Source organism: Anomaloglossus baeobatrachus, chromosome 5 (assembly GCF_048569485.1).
Source record: "Anomaloglossus baeobatrachus isolate aAnoBae1 chromosome 5, aAnoBae1.hap1, whole genome shotgun sequence".
Lineage (NCBI taxonomy): Eukaryota > Metazoa > Chordata > Amphibia > Anura > Aromobatidae > Anomaloglossus > Anomaloglossus baeobatrachus.
The window spans coordinates 466407645-466422302 of record NC_134357.1 but is presented as its reverse complement, the minus strand read 5'-3'; positions in this window follow the sequence as shown (position 1 = coordinate 466422302).

Here is a 14658-nt window from a genome sequence, read left to right as displayed (position 1 = left end):
TGATCCGATCCTGCTATTGGAGCACAGCTGCGGAGGAAAGGGAGGGATTAGGCCCCTTTCACACATCAGTTTTTTGCCATCAGTCACAATCCGTTTTCTCGACGGATCGACGAGATTGTGGATACACGAATGCGACGGATCTGACTAGCTGGGGGCTAAATAATAAATAGGAGCATGCTCAATTAAAAAAAATGGATTCCGTCGCCGGATTCCGTCATTTGACGGATGACGACGGATTCTGCGCCCATAGGCTTCCATTCTACCAAACGACGGTAACGGATCCGTCACTGTCTGTTTTTTCGTCGTACATAAAAAACGTTACTGTGGCCGTTGTTTCCGTCTGACAGACAAACATTTTTCGACGGATCCGTGAAATGTGAGGCCGTCCGTCGCAATCTGTCGCTAATACAAGTCGATGAGAAATAAAAAGAACCAGCGGTATCAGTTGCCGGATCCTTTTTTTTTTTAAAATTTGACGGATTGTGACTGATGGCAAAAAAATGATGTGTGAAAGGGACCTTAATCTCTCCATTTCCTCCATTGTCAGCCTGTGCGTATATCACACTACACTCCGGTGTCATCCGAGTGCAGTCCGATGTTTCTCTTGCACCCATAGACTTGTATGGGTGCGAGTGATCTCAGATTCGCAGACAATCGCAGCATGTTGTGATTTTTTTCTAAGTCCGATTAGGGCTGAGGAAAAACTCGCAGATCTGAGCTGCAGCATTGTCTTACATGGGGCCGAGTGCAATGCAAGATTTTCTCACTGTACTTGTGTGAGTCATACACAAGTGTGAGTGTACCCTTATAGTAAATAAATGCAAATCTAAATTCCCATAGTTGACAGGTTTGCTATCCTGCTGCATGCCTCTTAAAATACTTAAAGGGAACCAATCACTTTGTCTAGCAGGACCTGTGGTGAGGTCATATCCATGTGACCTGGTATACAGCTTTGGTGGTTGAGGCCCCACCCCTTCTGGTCACATGGGTATGACCTCACCACAGGTCCTGCTAGACAAAGTGAGTCGTTTGTATAATACTTATGCTAATTCTAACAGGGGGAGGGGATAACTATGAATATATTATCTGCTCCATTGCAACTGTCACTCAAGAAGCTGCTCATTTTACAAACTTTACTTTCTTGGATTTCAAAACCTAAACATCTGATCTGACCACTACAGGTATGTAGAGAATCAGCCTGATAGTGCCAGTATAGCACTGGCTTTAGGTTATACACGAAAATCCTGGTGATTGGTTCCCTTTAAGTGTAATCTTAAACTGCAGTCATCTCAGTTCACTTGTCCAGTGATCAGATCCAGCTGCAATCTGTTGGCAAAAAAGTTCTGAAAACACAACTTTTTCATCCATTTTTAAATAACTAATTTCAGCTGGATCCTTGAAGTCTATTGGAAAAAGGATCCGTTAATTAGCCATCCGTTTTTCTTTTGTTTGTAAAGGATCTGGGTTTTTTTCCTATTGGATCAGTTTCAAATGGAAGATACATAGCGATCATCTGCTGCTAGAGCCCATCGGCAAGGAATGACGAGCTGTGTTATTGGGCACGTTATGTGGAACACCAGCATTATGGTATATTTGGCTGTGGTTTCCTTGGCTGTGCACCACCGCCTGTCCAGCAGAATGACTCCTAACATCCTTCTTTGACCCTTTATTTTTTGTTGTTCCATTTATAGGATTCCCTTTCGATAGACCATTTTTCTACGATTATTTCAATTTCTGTATGCGACTAAAAGAAAAGTTTTTGAAATCCTGGCCCCAAACTAGTCCACGTGGATAATGAATCTGGTCCACGGAAAGCTTCCTTACATCCTCCAGGGTGAGATGTCTCATTTCCATGCAGGGAATCTCCAATCTTGAAAGGGCAGGAGCTTTTAGAAAAAATTACACATATGTGAGGACATTCCACATTACATATTTAGATATATATGAAACATGTCCATCCTTAACCTTTCTCCATCAAGTGTATATTATTAATTGCTAGAATATGATTAAAACGCTCAATGCTGTTTGTAATGAACCACCGGGCGCTTTTATTACGTGGCCGTAATCCTCTCTTGGATCTAAGGCATTTCATACTATGGCTGCACTAACTGTAAAGGACTCTTTCCTATATACAGTGAACACAAATTTGTGAACCCTTCAGTATTTACCATATTTCTACCTAAATGTAACCTATAACTACATCTGATTTTGACACAATTCCTAAAAGTAGATAAAGAGAACCAATTATAACATACGAGTCAAAAATATTAGATTTTATATTTTAAATGAGCAAACTGATCCAATATCACACATCTGTGAGTGGCAAAAGTATGTGAACTTTTGCTTTAAGTATCCAGTGTGACCTCCTTGTGCAGCAATAACTGCATCTTAACATTTCCAGTAATTGGTGATTAGTGCTGCATGTCAGCAAGAGGATTTTTAGCCCATTGCGCCCTATAAAACTGCTTCACCTGTTATGTTGGTGGGTTTTCGCCATGAACTGCTCGCTTCAGGTCCAATCTAAGCAATTCTTTAGGATTTAGGACCGGACTTTGAGGTAGCCATTGCAAAATTTCTTTCAACAATTCTTATGTAGAACGACATGTGGCTGTGGTCACTGTGACGACATGGACACCCAATGCCTCTCATAGGTTAAAGTTTGTTAACATTCAGTCAGATGTATTGTTCTTATGTGTTCTGCTAAGTCATGTTTGCTTAGCTATTGTTTCTCCAGACCCTTCCAGTAATCATTGTATTGTAGTTGTGTATTGCTAATGTAATTACCTTAGTAGTCATTGTCTAGTCTGTGCAGTCCAGACTACATGTATACCCTCAGTCTTTCTGTAGACATCATTTGGATGAACATTGTCCATGCAGCTTGAGATTCATCCAATGGGAGAGGCGATCTTGTCCAGCCAATCGATGCGGACGCAGTGTATCCAAGTGGAAGGCTGTGGCTATAAAAGGGATTTCTTTAAGCCACCAGGTTGTTGTTGATGGATGCTGATGGATCCAGTCTAAGCTCTTAGGAGCTGACTAGAGGATCAGGATACCCTGTGGCTTCAATCTAGGGACTCCGGTTCCGATTGGAGACCATATCCACAGTCTAGGGATTTCGACTCCGGCTGCCAGGATTATGTCATCATACCAGGACTACCTAAGGAGGACACTCAGTTTGGGACAGTTCAGTCACCTGCTACAGACTTTGCAGACCTCACACAGCTTCCTAAATCTGGCATTATTCCTTTCTCGGTGGGTGCCCGCCAAAAGCGGGGTGCTGCTGGATTGGAGTAAATAGCCCTGGGACCTCTGAGGCATGGACATTCTAAATCCCTGGTGAGCCAGTGGAAGGGTGAGACTCTGTTGCCTGTTACATTTGTGTTTTGCTGGTTATGTGCCGTTAATTGTTTGGGGATCCAATAAAGTCTAATTATTGTGATTCCCTCACCCTGTGTTGTCTGAGTAGTGGTCCGCCCACGGTTAAGGAGGCCGGCGTTCAGTTGGGATGAGCCCTGAGCCACGCTGTCTTTCTAAAGGCGGCTGGTTCGGCGGACAAGAGCACCCACTGAGCCCCTTGTCTCCACAGTCACCGTTGCACTGCATGACCCACGTTCTCTTGAGACGCAGCTCATGGACAGACAGCCTGACATTTTCCTTTATAATTTGATGCCATAATTCAGAATTTCTTGGTTCATCAATGATTACAGCCATCTTGGCCAAGAGACAGCAAGTCAGGCCCAAACTATGTCTCTACTTGCACCGTGTGTTACAAATGCTTTGAGGCTTATATGCCATAATGCAATGTTTTTCTTTCTCCAAACATAACGCTTCTCATTTAAACCAAAAAGTTCTATTGTAGTCTCATCTGTCACGAAAGCCTTCTGTCTTCTGGCTTGTCCAGCTAATATTTAGTAAACTTCAAATGCTATAAATATTCTTTTTGGAGAGCAGTGGCTCTCTCAATATATCCATACACTGAACCCGCACCGTTGGTTTTTTTTTTCTTCAATTATTTACATAAATAACTTTAAAAACCCATGTGGGGTCCCCCCTATTTTTGATAACCAGCCAAGGTTATCAAAAGCTGACAGCTAGGGCCTGGTGTTATAAGGCTGAGAAGCCCATGATTGTTTAGCCCTACCCAGCCTAAAAATTGCAGACCAAAGCCGCCCAGCCCAGAAATGGTGCATCCATTAGATGAAAAAATAAAGGAAAGGATCTCCAGCAGCTCGGTAGAATATGATAAAAAACACTTTTATTTTAGTCCTCTAAAACCATAGAAATAGCAGGGGAACACAGTTAGGTACTCAGCTTGATCCTACGTTTCGGCATGGAGCCTTAGACATTAGATGTGCCAATTTGTTAGGATTGTCACGTTATTTTTGGAGACTAGCGGAAGCTTGAGGTCTTGAGCCCCTTATCTATAAGGCTCCGCATTTAAATGTAATTTTGTATCCTTTGGCACCTAAGTAGTTAATGCCACTTTTTCCTGTTTGCAGCTCTCTTGCAGTTGTCAGCTTCACCTGCTTTGTAGACACACACCGTTGTACTTAAATACCCAGGTATCCCAGTAAGCTTTGTTGATTATATAAATCATTTGTAGGAAAGCCGCCTTGGAGGAAGGAATCTGCTGTGGATTCTCATGAAGTCTTATCCTCTCCTCTTTTGGTTCTTTACCCCGTTTGTCTCCCTACTTTTTGTCTCTTTAGTGCAGTGGTGGGTCTGGTGAACCTCACCTGCCTCTCACTAATCAGGGCCTCTATAGGGTTTCTTAGGGACCCAGGGTGCTGCCCGGCGACAGTTGCGGAAACTGTATAGGGACTAGTTAGGAGAGCAGGGACAGTTCAGGTGAGGTCACCATCTACCCTCTCACTAGTGCAAGAGCCCACCATTGTTATTGTGTCCTCGGTATTTCCCTCTTATCTATGGTGTTGTATAGGCGTTTTTTCGTTGTGCGCCAGACCTTGGCTGGTCTGAACACGCTCACCACACCCGTTGCGTGACACAATTCTGGCGCTTTGCCTTAGCTCTTCCTGATTGCCCTGGTGTGGTGGCAATCGGTGTAATACTTTTGGGGTTGATCTCAGCTGTGAATTGACAGCAGGCATCAAGCCCGGGGGTTAGCAATAGACAGGCGCCTATCAGACACCCCCATTACTAACCCAGCAAGTGTAGTTAAAAAACAAACAAACCCACACATACAAGAAAAAAAGTTGAAGGTCCTGTTGAAGTGCCGTGTGTGCCCGAAACGGTAGTCATCCATCTGTGTGTCCCACACCTACCCTCCCACTTGTCTATCTATTTGACATGAAGTAAATAAATAGAGCTGTATTTTACCGGTGAGTGACATCGATTCAATTCTGTTTTCTGGACTAATGTAAGAGGGGCCTTTAGTTGCTTGGAGGTTACCTTGGGTACCTTTGTAATCACGCAGATTATTTAACAACTTGCTAGTGCATTGATCCTTGTTGCTTGATCATTCTTGAGGAAGGTAAGAATGATTTTGAATTGCCTCCATTTAAACACAGTGTATCTGACTGTAGACTGGTGGTATCCATACTCTTTAGGCTATGTGCGCACGTGTGCGTATTACATGCAGTTACGCTGCGATCTGCAGCGCATCGTAACTGCATGCGTCCTGCGTCCCCTGCACAGTCTATGGAGATTGTGCAGGAGCCGTGCGCACGTGGCATATTAGAACGCAGCGATTCGGCTGCTGCCCGAATCGCTGCGTTCTAAGAAGTGACATGTCACTTCTTCCGTGCGGTTTGCATGCTGTCTATAGGGAGAGGCAGCATGCAGAGCGCATGTTCTCTGCCGGCACCATGCGCTTCAGAACGGAGCTTTTCAGCTGCGCTCTGAAGCGCACCTTTTAGGTGCGGTGCAGAGCGCACACGTGCGCACATAGCCTGAGAGATGATTTTGTAACCCTTTCCAGCCTAGTTAACATCAATAACTCTTCTGAGGTTTTCAGAAATCTCTTTTGTTGGTGCCATGATACATTAACGTGAAACAAATGAAGTCGTTCCCTCACAGCTGATTGTCAGTCCATTGATTAACAATACAAGTCTTTAATTTCACCTTTAAATTATGTGCTAATTCTAAAGCTTCACATACTTTTCACACTTACGTGATATAGGATTATTTTCCTCATTTAACAAATTAAAAAGTCTGATATTTGTTTTATGAGGTTCCCTTTATCTACTTTTAGGACTTGTGTGAAAAAAATCATTCAGTTTCAGGACCATTAACTGCAAAAACATGGAAAATTCGGAAAGGTTCAGAAAGTTCCAAGCACCACTGTAGATGTTGATCACGGAGTCCTTCTCCGATATCACACAATCAACAGAGCGAAAGATGAGTGAAAAATCCAAAGAACATTTATTCCAAGCAAAATCAGACGGTCCATAAAATAATCCACCACACAGAAGGTAAAATAGTCCAGTAATGGGATAAATGTCCCAGGGATCAGTCACAATCCTCCAGCAGTCCTTTTCCAGGGAAATCGGGGTTTCTCAACGGCTCTCTGGGGTGCTGCCTGTAGCTACAGCTTCTCCCCCAGAGGTTGAATCTTCCTGCTTGTCTCTTGTCCTACCCAGCCTGACTGAATAATCTCCCATGTAAGCAGAGAGTTTGGGTGAATCCCAGGCCCCACTCCCCCAGATTTAGAGACAAAAGCCCGGCAGGGGGTGATTAACCTGCAAACAGGACAATGTACATACAATGAATACACAAAATGGACAGCGCACCACACCTAAAATAAGAACCTACTCAAAATTATACACAACCCCCATATTCCACCATCACAATGTCTAAATCGCCCTTTCTCCACATGCAATAATCTCACCTGGTTTTTAATAAACTCATTAAAAAAAATCAAGAACCAGTTTTTACATTTATACATGTAACATAAATAAATGTTTTTATTCCAGTCCTGGCCAGCTCAAGTGAAATAGATGGGCCGTGTCCAAGCCCTTCCAAAAAAATGTATCGTAATTGTCACCACAAAAATGGCGTAAATTATGCTACAAATGTATGTCAGCCCCTGGGTGGAATAACATTTCTGATGAAAGGGTTTGGCACTTGCAAGATGTAGAGAATTCATTAAAAGGCACATGCATCTTAATGAATTAGGCGCGTCTTACATCACTGCTCCCTTTATTAAGACTGGCATACATAATATCAGTCTGAAAGGGAATTTTCCAGCAGGTTTTTGCTATGTAATCCGAGAGCAGAATGATGTTGGTGCTGAGAGCCTGATTCCAGCGATGTGTCACTTACTGGTCTGCTTGATGTAATTTTGATACAATCACAGTTTTCTCTGCTGCAGATCTAGCAGAGCTCAGAATGTTGAGCTGTGTATAACACCGCCCACACCACTGATTGGCAGCTTTCTGTGTGGAACCAATTTGTGAGGGGTGAGGTTATACAGAGCAGGAGTATTAAATGGCACAAGATACCTACAGTTAGGTCCAGAAATATTTGGACAGTGACACAATTTTCGCGAGTTGGGCTCTGCATGCCACCACATTGGATTTGAAATGAAACCTCTACAACAGAATTCAAGTGCAGATTGTAACGTTTAATTTGAAGGTTTGAACAAAAATATCTGATAGAAATTGTAGGAATTGTACACATTTCTTTACAAACACTCCACATTTTAGGAGGTCAAAAGTAATTGGACAAATAAACCAAACCCAAAAAAAAAATTTTTATTTTCAATATTTTGTTGCGAGTCCTTTGGAGGCAATCACTGCCTTAAGTCTGGAACCCATGGACATCACCAAACGCTGGGTTTCCTCCTTCTTAATGCTTTGCCAGGCCTTTACAGCCGCAGCCTTCAGGTCTTGCTTGTTTGTGGGTCTTTCCGTCTTAAGTCTGGATTTGAGCAAGTGAAATGCATGCTCAATTGGGTTAAGATCTGATGATTGACTTGGCCATTGCAGAATGTTCCACTTTTTTGCACTCATGAACTCCTGGGTACCTTTGGCTGTATGCTTGGGGTCATTGTCCATCTGTACTATGAAGCGCCGTCCGATCAACTTTGCGGCATTTGGCTGAATCTGGGCTGAAAGTATATCCCGGTACACTTCAGAATTCATCCGGCTACTCTTGTCTGCTGTTATGTCATCAATAAACACAAGTGACCCAGTGCCATTGAAAGCCATGCATGCCCATGCCATCACGTTGCCTCCACCATGTTTTACAGAGGATGTGGTGTGCCTTGGATCATGTGCCGTTCCCTTTCTTCTCCAAACTTTTTTCTTCCCATCATTCTGGTACAGGTTGATCTTTGTCTCATCTGTCCATAGAATACTTTTCCAGAACTGAGCTGGCTTCATGAGGTGTTTTTCAGCAAATTTAACTCTGGCCTGTCTATTTTTGGAATTGATGAATGGTTTGCATCTAGATGTGAACCCTTTGTATTTACTTTCATGGAGTCTTCTCTTTACTGTTGACTTAGAGACAGATACACCTACTTCACTGAGAGTGTTCTGGACTTCAGTTGATGTTGTGAACGGGTTCTTCTTCACCAAAGAAAGTATGCGGCGATCATCCACCACTGTTGTCATCCGTGGACGCCCAGGCCTTTTTGAGTTCCCAAGCTCACCAGTCAATTCCTTTTTTCTCAGAATGTACCCGACTGTTGATTTTGCTACTCCAAGCATGTCTGCTATCTCTCTGATGGATTTTTTCTTTTTTTCCAGCCTCAGGATGTTCTGCTTCACCTCAATTGAGAGTTCCTTAGACCGCATGTTGTCTGGTCACAGCAACAGCTTCCAAATGCAAAACCACACACCTGTAATCAACCCCAGACCTTTTAACTACTTCATTGATTACAGGTTAACGAGGGAGACGCCTTCAGAGTTAATTGCAGCCCTTAGAGTCCCTTGTCCAATTACTTTTGGTCCCTTGAAAAAGAGGAGGCTATGCATTACAGAGCTATGATTCCTAAACCCTTTCTCCGATTTGGATGTGAAAACTCTCATATTGCAGCTGGGAGTGTGCACTTTCAGCCCATATTATATATATAATTGTATTTCTGAACATGTTTTTGTAAACAGCTAAAATAACAAAACTTGTGTCACTGTCCAAATATTTCTGGACCTAACTGTAGTTCTCTAGTAATAATCTACTGATAAAGCACTGATTTTATGGAGACAACCCTATAAGTGACACATCGCTGGAATCATTATGCTGCTCTTAGATTACATAACAAAAACCTGCTGACAAATTCCCTTTAATCGATGCCCAAGTGGTTTGATTTTTTTTTTTTTTAGCTGAACAACTCAATTTTTTTTCTAGACTTTCATTGTAATGTAGACTTTTCATTCCATTTAAAGGAATAACAAACATGCAAAATGAACAAAAAATAAAATTCTCCAGGCACTTCCAGGCTCTTTTTTTCATCTCTAAAAAGTAAATAAAACAATACAAATGAACACAGGCTGGATGGGTGCAGGAACACAGGATAGTACTAAAACACAGGAATGAGAATCAGGAATTCAGGCTGGAAATAGGAATGGGATCAGGAACAAAATCAGGAATTCAGGCTGGTACCAAGAACCAAGAACGGATCAGGAACAGAATCAGGAACTTAGGCTGGAAATAGGAACGGATCAGGAACGGAATCAGGAATTAAGGCTGGAACCGAGAACCAGGAACGGGATCAGGAACAGAATCAGGAACGCAGGCTGGAAATAGGAACGGATCAGGAACAGAATCAGGAACTTAGGCTGGAAATATGAACGGATTAGAAACAAAATTAGGAACTCAGGCTGGAAATAGGAACGGAATCAGGAATTCAGGCTGGGAATAGGAACGGATCAGGAACGGAATCAGGAATTCAGGCTGGGAATAGGAACGGATCAGGAACGGAATCAGGAATTCAGGCTGGAACCGAGAACCAGGAACGGGATCAGGAACAGAATCAGGAACTCAGGCTGGAAATAGGAACGGGATCAGGAACAGAATCAGGAATTCAGGCTGGAACCAAGAACGGATCAGGAACTCAGGCTGGAAATAGGAATGGATCAGGAACAGAATCAGGAACTCAGGCTGGATATAGGAACGGGATCAGGAACAGAATCAGGAATTCAGGCTGGAACCAAGAACGGATCAGGACCAGAATCAGGAACTCAGGCTGGAAATAGAAATGGATCAGGAACAGAATCAGGAACTCAGGCTGGAAATAGGAACAGAATCAGGAACTCAGGCTGAAATTAGGAACGGATTAGGAACAGAATCAGGAACTCAGGCTGGAAATAGAAACGGATCAGGAACAGAATCAGGAACTCAGTCTGGAACCGAGAATCGGGAACGGGATCATGAACACAGGCTGGTACTGGCACACAGGAATGGGATCAGGAACTCAGGGAGGGACCGGGACACTGGAGCAGAGTAAGGCACTCGGGACACGTTTGGGCTCAGGTATACGGGCGAGTACTGAGTCTGGGACAGGATCCAGGGACCATACAATGAGCTACTACAAACTAACGTTGCACAGGCACCTCCCAATAGGAAAGGGCACCTAATATACTTGGTACTCCGAAGTGATAGGCTGAGGACACATCAGGTATCACCTGGAACTCCCCAGCACTAGGCTGGGAATACCTCAACTGTGCGCACACTGATCCTACAAGCGGGGAGTGCACAACCTAAACACATGGCCAGGGAACCCATATGGAGAACCGAGTGCCTGGGAGCAGCGACAGGTACAAAAGTAAGAGGAACAGCTTGATGGAAAAGTGGTATGGTGAGTACATCGGCGTCCCTGACGGTTACTGCATTACACCCATTTTCATCTCTTTGCAATGCTTCTTCCAATTTGAGTAATTCTGAGATAGCTCTGGCCTCCTTCTGCTCTCATAAACTTGCAGAAGTTACGGGCACAAGATGGCGCCGCAGGACTGCAGTGGTGCCGAAAAAGGATGAAAGCCTTGGAGGGTGAGTATAAGACTGGGGGCAGGGAACTTAGATTTAAAGCACCACTTCAGGGCTGAAACAAAGAAATGCTGGAGTGGTGTTTTAACCCTTCAGGTGTTTTACTGAAATTAATACAAAGTGGAATGTAATACAGGAAAGAGATTACACTCTTTAAACTAAAGTGTTGCTTTAGCCTCAGATTTTCCATTTTCATAAGGGCTAAAATGCACCCAAAACTGTGACCATATTAGACCCGCTGGTTCTTCACAAAAAGTTCGAACATTGAGACACAAAAAGTACCGGTAAAAGTTCATTTAAAAGTCCCATTTTTATTTTCTAATAAAATGACGCTTCTGCCCCAAATTTTTAATTTTCATGATGGGTAATAGGAGAAAATACCACCCATAATTTATGAAACAATTTCTTTCGATCATGTCAATGCCGTGGATGTGGTGAAATCCTACTGTTTGGGCACATGCCAGGACTCAGAAGGAACAAAATGCTATTTGGCTTTTGGAGCAGATTTGTCTGGAACAGTCTGTGGCGCCACTTACAAAGCCCCCGAGCCACCAGAACAGCAGAAACCCCCACAAGTTACTTCATTTTGGAAACTACATACCTCAAGGAATTCATCTAGGAATGAAATGAGCATTTTCAACCCACAGGTGCTTCATAGAATGTTATAATGCTGGCATGTGGAAAAGAAAAATTAGGGGTTTTTTTTTGCTTAACCCCTTCATCCCCTGGCGATTTTCTTTTTATTTGGGTTTTTTTTCTCCCCTTCTTCCAATAGCTATACTTTTTTATTTTTCCATCAATATTGCCATATGAGGGCTTGTTTTTGCGGGAATAGTTGTACTTTTGAATGACACCATTCATTCTGTCTCATAAAATACTGAAAAACATAAAAAAAAAATCCAAGTGCAGTGAAATGGCAAAAAATGTGCAATTCCATAATTGTTCTTTGGGATTTTTATTTACCATGTTCACTATATGGTAAAACTGACCTATTATTATGATTCCTCAGGTCCGTACGAGTTCGTAGATATCAAACATGTATAGTTTTATTTTATGTAAGTGGTGAAAAAAAATTCAGACGTTTGTAAAAAAACCCCAAAAAAACAACAAATAAATGAACTAATAATTGCGCTTTTGTCACCATTTTTCGAGACCCATAGAGTTCTCATTTTTGGGATCTGGGGCTCAGTGATGGCTTGTTTTTTTGCGTCTGGAACGGGTGCTTTTAATTATAACATTTTAGTTTAGATGTGCTGTTTTGATTGACTGTTATTGCATTTTAACGCAATGTTGCGGTGACAAAAAAAATTAATTCTGGCGTCTTTATTTTTTTGTTGCTACGCAGTGTACCGATCAGATTAACTGATTTTATATTTTGATAGATTGGGAATTTCTGAATGTGACGATACCAAATATGTGTATTTTTTCTATTTATTGTTTTATTTTCAATGGAGCAAAACGAAGGTGATTACAACTTTTAGGTTTTTTTATTTTTTAAAAAACTTTTTTTTTACTTTATTTTTATATTGATTTTATTAGTCCCCTAGGGGACTTTATGCCTGCACTATCCGATTGCTTCTGCTGATCACAGAGGTGTTTCACCATCTCTCTGATCAGCAGAACTGCTATGTTCCTGTGAGTGCCGATGCTCTGCCGACATTCACAGGAAGTGAGTCATGATCAGATGTAGTCTGCAATAACCCCTCCCAAAGAAAATGTGAAAATTTAAGCCCACCCACCCCCAGAAGTTATCTGTTTATGGTTGGCTGTATGTGGGCGGAGACTGAATCTGACAATCACTGTTTCCAAACCTCATTGGGCCAAGGTTCGGACACGTGGAGGTTCAGTTCGTTTACTGCTGACACAGCGAACCTCCAAAGTTTCGCTCATCTTTAGCCACGTGGCCGTAGATGATGATGAGGAACGGCACAATCCCCGCCAGAGCTCGTTAGAGTATGACAGCGCGATCTAACTAGTTAACAGGTGCGGGTGGATCTCTGATCCACCCACACCTGTCAGCTGATCAGATCAGCCGCCATGTGCAGGGTATAATGCGGGCATATAGGTACGTCCACAAATAATTTTTCATCATTTTCACAAGATGTCATAGGATAAATTGGACCCCATGTAATTTCTCTAAAATGTGGCAATACCCTTTTCGTGGTTAAAGAATGACTACTATTTGTGCACACGGAGGGCTCGAAAGGGGAAAGATGCTGTTAGGCTGTTGGTGAGCAAATCTGGCAGGTGCGGCTCCGGGGCTCCACTTCCAGAGCCTGAGGTGCAGAACAGCCCCAAAGTGAACCCACGTTTTCAGGAACTACACCCCTCAAGGAATTCATTTAGGGGTGTAATGAGCATTTTTACTCTATAGTTGTTTCACCAATGTCATTACCTTAGAGTTGTTTGAGTATAAAAAGTAGATGAGCTCAACATTTTTCCTTTTTTACTTGAAAATAAAAAGTACCCCATAATTTTTTACACTCTATGTGTGATGGTACAGCAGGGCTTAGGAGAGAAGGCATGCCAGTTGGGTTTTGGGGCACAGATTTTCCCGGAGTAGTTTGTGGGCACAATTTGCAGAACCCATGGCGTGCCTAACAGCAGAAATCCCCCCCCCCAAAAATTGATAATTTTTCACGTATTTTTGTTCTATCCTGGATTTTTACAGATACGTCATGCGCTAATTATAATCTATGGAGCTGTTGACATGATTGTGGGTTTTTTTGCAAACTATTTATTCGCAAAAAAAAAAACACATGTCCATTTTTGTCGTTTGAGTCGTGGCTCAAAATGACCTATACAAGTCCAAGGGCCGGTTAAAATCACAAACAGCACACATCAGCATTTAGTCCGAGAATACAGGAGAAGCAAGCATTGCAGGACCATGTACGGAGGATGTCGGGAAGGGGTTACAGACTATGTATTTCGCTGCACTCATTTTTTGTTTTTGTTGGTTTGCTTCGTAAATGCAAAGTTGAGCAACTTTTTAGTGTTCAATAAAAATGTCTCCTATGTTACTGCCACACAGTGTCCGTAAGTCCTTTAATTTAGCTGAGTGATCTCCGGCTCCTGACTGCTCCCTCCCTTTTCTTTCAGTGTTATATTGGATCCACATGGAGATATTTCAGGATATACACAGACCCCAGTGCCGGAGTGACCACAGGTCCCCTGACCCACACCTCATCTGTATGATTGAGTCAGGAACCCAGTTCTGAGTGCAACCAATGTAGTCTGTACATGTAGGATGAAAAACATCAGGCAGTAGAGCCAGCAGCAGTGAAGAATGGAGGGGGGGTCACACATATCTCCACAGATTGGAGAGGGAGGAAAGCATCAAAGCCTTGGGGAGGGCAGAGAAAACAGGTTGTAAGGATGGACGGTGAAGATGAAATAGGTGCTGATGTAAGCTAATGGGGACAGCAGCACCCTGCATATATACACAGCTCATATCCAGCCTGTATTACCAGCAGGGACACTCCAACAAGAGAAATAGCTGATCAGGCTTCAGAATGCATATCATACACGGGAGATCAGGAGACCGACCCATACACAGGAGATCAGGAGACCGACCCATACACAGGAGATCAGGAGACCGACCCATACACAGGAGATCAGGAGACCCCCCATACACAGGAGATCAGGAGACCCCCCCATACACAGGAGATCAGGAGACCCTCCCATACACGGGAGATCAGGAGACCCCCCCCCCCA